This window comes from Etheostoma spectabile, chromosome 20 (genome assembly GCF_008692095.1).
Source record: "Etheostoma spectabile isolate EspeVRDwgs_2016 chromosome 20, UIUC_Espe_1.0, whole genome shotgun sequence".
Taxonomy (NCBI): domain Eukaryota; kingdom Metazoa; phylum Chordata; class Actinopteri; order Perciformes; family Percidae; genus Etheostoma; species Etheostoma spectabile.
Window position 1 is genome coordinate 22538727 of NC_045752.1, and position 5148 is coordinate 22543874.

At 41.7% G+C, this 5148-nt stretch overlaps 1 long non-coding RNA gene across 1 annotated transcript in view; it reads left to right on the plus strand.

The window, feature by feature from the left end:
- The first annotated feature begins 1691 nt into the window (after positions 1-1691).
- Positions 1692-5148, plus strand: part of LOC116669642 (uncharacterized) — a 16669-nt gene continuing 13212 nt past the window's right edge. Inside the window, exon 1 of the long non-coding RNA XR_004326828.1 lies at positions 1692-1703. This is a non-coding gene — a long non-coding RNA (uncharacterized LOC116669642). The remainder of the gene's footprint in view (positions 1704-5148) is intronic.

Sequence of the window (5148 nt, forward strand, 5' to 3'; positions counted from 1 at the left end):
GTGGCACAAAGCTCTGAATATTGTGGTGGTTTTGCACTGAGATCACACTAATCAAGCTGTATGTCCTCTATCACAACGTCTTCTTATATTCATTTCAAAGTGTGAATATAAGATACATTGTTTTCTGGGGAACAGACTCTCCACTTAAAGTTGAAAGACCTCACAAGTATAGCCAGACAAGTGTATTCATGTGTGTGTGTGTGAGAGAGAGAGTGATTGAGACCTGAGTTCATTCTGCAGCGATGGGATTTCTATTCAATAAGTGTTATTGCCATCTCTCCTCCACTCTGCTGTTTATTATGCCGTGGAAAATGATGCTTTCCCTTCGGGAGGGTTAGGAAACGGTGTGTAAATTGCACTTTCCTTTGGGATGGGTTAGAGCAGCGTGTGTACCAGACAGCTGTCAGCTTTATCTTACAAACCCCTCTCTTTCTATTCTTTTTTTCTCACACTTCTTTCTGTATTTGTGTGTGTGTGTGTGTGTGTGTGTGTGTTGGGTGGGAGTTACTGTAGAGCAGCCAGATGCTGCTGTAAGAATTGACAAGCACATCCTAACCCCTGAGACGCATTGAGACACACACACACACACACACACACACACACACACACACTTTAACAATCAGAGCGAGACAAAACACTCTGCCCTATTGGCAATAGTCATGTGTTTTGTCCCAGTCTATAGACAGAGTCCAAATGACCTGGGACTTGTGGTTGGACTGATACCATGCCTCATTGGCTGGAGCATGTGTGTGTATATCCATGCTTCAGTACAGTATCAGTTTTCATTTCTTTAGTTGTTGTGTTTTCCTGCTGATGTGATGCACTTATGCGTGTCTAGTTCCACAGAAAAGTGTAATCCTGTGAGGGTTTTCTTTGACAAAATCCTGATATGCTTACAGAGCATTGTTGCTGAACACTATTGTTTTGTTGCATCTGGTATAAAAGATTTTGAATGGTGATACATTTCTCATACGGCAGCTAGAAGCCAATAATTGTCATGGGTACTTGGTAGACATACTGTACATAGCGTACTATTTGTACCTTATCAGGTTAACACTTTATACTGTTTCGTAACCTACTCTGCTTGACAAACAGCCCTGAAACCAGCTCTGCAGCATTGACGATCTGCTACTCCCAACTGCAATTGTACTCCACTCCATTACCAGGGTTATAGCTTGCAGACAAGATTTGTTTAAATAAATTATTGTTTGAACTGCAATTGATTTCTCTTGCCGAGACACAAAATAATTAGTTGAATTTCCTCAGAAAGATTGCTCTGTGTGCTCCGAGGTGAAATACACACAGGTTCTAACTGAAATATGTGAGCACTGCACCAAATGTCACACAGCTGAGGAAGCACTGGGCTTCCCTGTGTTGATGTGTTCTTGTGTATGTCTCGAAGGAATCCCATCATTATGAAGACTCGTGAAAAGATAAAGGACTCGTGGTGCAGTCACACCGAGGCGTTTTCTCTCAAATTAGGCGGTGCAATCATACACAAAGTCAATGCAAAAAACACAATTAAGACGCAAATTCGTGGCGGCGGCACAAATCATGCATAGAACACAAAATTTGCTGCTTTCGTGCCTCCGCAAATTGTTGCGTTATATGAAATATTTAAACCGCAGGGTTGTGCAGTGGTTGTAGTGTCACTGAAACGGCCAATTTGTGTGATGTTCTGTTATGTTCTTTAACCCCCGAATGTAGCACAGGAAGACTTTATATTTCACTGTTACTGTTTACATCAGTTAATTTATAAATCTTGACGTTTCTTAGCGTAAGAAAGAAAAGAGACAGCAAACTCCCAGGCAGTTCAGTGCTTGTGTTTGGGGTTTTAAAACTTTCTTGTTGCAGCGATAGAGGCAGTGATGTTTCCTGATGACAGTACTGGACCCTCACACCACCTCAAAAATAACTGACATGTCTGATCGCCGGTTTAATGATTGGCCACCGCAGCGTGACGTGGGGTTGCCTTCCTCCAAAACACACACACAAAAACCAGAGCTGCCAAAATGTCCCCCACGCACAAAAAAAAGAAAGTAATCTCTTCAATATGGTGTGTCATGTTTTCCAAATAATAGACAAGTCATCTCTGTTGTGTCTCATTAGTATTTCAGGAGCCCAAGTCATCAGATTGTCTTCTGTGTGTTTGTTGTTAATTTGCTTGTTTCCTATCCTCTCCAATGACATTTACAACCTTTTATCAGGACCGCAGCCATCTGGCTTGTGGCTCATCACAAACAAGAAATCTTTCTCTCAATTCTTTTTTTTTTTTTTCTTTGCTGCTGGAATTGACAGTGATGGTCGATTTAAACTGTTATGACTGAGAGCGTGCTGTTGAAAGCAAACCCAGGAACTACAATACTTAAATTTAAGATTGAAAATCAATGGATCTGGCAAATGTTCAGAAGAAGGATGCCAGGAGTGAGTGTGCCAAAGAAAAACAAGTAGTTAACCCCAAAGAAACAACATGAGTCAGGGATAGACTGTAGTAACAGTAGTAGTGCTGTATCATATTACCAGGGTTCAACCATGATTGCCTGGGGCAAGTAAAATGCCATGTCGGGCTAGTAAATCAATTATCTCACTTGCCAAATAGTAAAATTAAAATGAAAAGGGTCACTTTGTTTTTTTTCCAACCTTGAAAAATCTTTAAAATTGGTCCAGTATTAAAGGAAAACTCCGGCACAAAATTAACCTACGAGTTGATAACACATGGGTACCGAGTCGAGTCTTGTTTTCCTGCTAATTGAATGGGACCAGTTTTAGTGAAAAGCCCCAATTAGCTTAGTCTAGTCGTTGGGATATGTGAAAGCAAGAAATCAGTATTTTTCTATACCACTAACAAGGCTCCAAATAGCACCACACTTCCACGGCCTCATAATGAGGGTCCTTACATTGGTGATGGTCAAATGAAGCTTCGCGAATCACTGTCTTTATTTTCTGAGCTCACTAGATGGCGCTCTCTGTTCAAAGAAAAAAGGTTAAAGTAATGACAATTCAGTGTGTTTTCAACCCTTTGTTGAACAGAGAGCATCATCTTGTGAGCTCAGAAAATAAAGACAGTGGTTTGCGAAGCTTCATTTGACCATCACTACCCTGCATGTACACCGAAGCATTGAGAACTTGTAAATGTACAGACTTTAGAATATTAAAAATAGTTTTTTTTAGGTTTATAAAGACAGTACCGTTCAGTATACAGGCAGGCACCATCTTGGGAAAACAATCATAACTAGTTGAACACCGTGCTTGAGCTATGTTACTGGTTACACAGCGTTCTTTTTAATAAACTGTCTGTACACTTACAAAGTTCTCAATGCTTCGCTTTGCTGTTTTCAATATGTCAGTAATCTTGTCTATTTGCTATTGTTTGTGATGGCTGCTCCCAACTGGTTGGCTTTACAGCAGTAGTGTCTACTCATTTCCAGCCTAACATTTGGAGTGGTAGGGTGGCAACTGAAATCCAGAGTTTAACTACAGCATTCACTATAAAAACACTATAAAAAAGACAATTACAAATGCAAAGTATAATACGCCCATCTCCCAAGGTCTTTGAGCAGCAGCTGAGGATATGCTCTAATTGTCCCCTTTTCTGGCAGAGTTGGCAAGCAGGTGAGTCCACCAGGCCCCAGGTGAACAGCTTGGCTGGGGTGGACATCATAGACTGGACCAAGAACTTAAACTGGTGTGGCTCCACCTTCCAAAGTTCTAAGCCGGGTTTATCTTACGGCCAGCAGTAAGGCTTCCGCTTGTTCCACTGCATCCTGGGCGTGCCACTTCCTTCCTGTTCTGACCTCTACCCCTGCTGAGGAGACCTTGGTGTCAACTGGTAGAGCAGGACTTCAAAGTAATGCTGCTTAGGCTCCGTAGCAGGCGCAGCCACGTGCGCTGAAATCGGCTGACCTTCCGCTCAAAGCCCTCCACGATGATGATTGGTACCTTAGATTAGCAGTGGCCAGAGGAGACTGTTTAAGAATGGAAAAAGAAATAAATCAACTAACATGTCTGCCGTTGTTAGAACCATTATAAAAACACACGTATACGACCCACAAGGCCTATTGCCCTTCAATCACAGACTTCATTTAAAACACATTTGCAACTTTACCAGCCGTTTCTAATTCCCTTAACAACTGCCTTACAACAATATAAACACCACCCAAATCCAAAAGATTAAGGGTCTGGCATCGAGTAATGAAAGTCGCCCATCGTGAGGAGCGGCACCAAGCGTGCATTTGAAATCTCACTGCACGCAATTGGATAACACTAGGACCAATCACAACACTCAGGGTGACGTATCCAGAGCCCCATACGCTTAGCTACCAGCGGTCGGCATCTGTTCAGCTCGCCTCTGGCCCGTCTATCAGATACACCGATGTGATTGGTGCAGCTCGGCTACAAGGGTATAGTTAATAAGGAGCATTACTCTATGCCAGAGAAACTCGCTGAGCAAATTGAAATTGTGCTCTCACGAGAACTCTAGCTTTCCAGGGTAGTCATTTGTGGCAATTTGGGAAATTACTGTCCCATTAACAGAGGTTAAGGGGAGTAAGTCAGCAGTGTGTTTTAAATGACTGAAGAGTCTCTCAAGTTTCACTCCAACTGTCCTTTGGTGCTTGCTCACCTCAATTAAACCTTATTGTCCATATTTGAATTTCTTTCTAAATTAAACATTTATGAATGTACAAATTACATATAAAAACAGCAAATTTCCTTTCAAACTATTTATTTTACTGGCATATATTCATATTCTAGTGTCATCGTGACTGGGAGAACTTCTCTGCATATTAATGCAGAAAGCTGAGCTTTGCTTTCTTCTTAATATGTCAGGGGTTACAGCAAGGAGAATTTAAGCAGTAATTGCTTTTAGTGCCAAGGTGCTACAGTCAATGATATTCGTTTCACAGCTCCTTTTTGGGTACACTTATTGTTTTCTAAAGGCTTTAAGGTTGAGCTCATACTGATGCAGCAACAGCATGAAAGATAAGATATGCCTAGTCTATATCCATGATGTTCCTGGATTGCTCTGGTGCTGCCGGAGATTTTGCTGGATTAACCTCGTTTTGGCCGGATGTCTGTTTACTTCCTCTTTATTTGGGTTGGCGTTTTAAACTCTGGTGGATTTCTGAGGACTATGGTGAACTGCTCCTC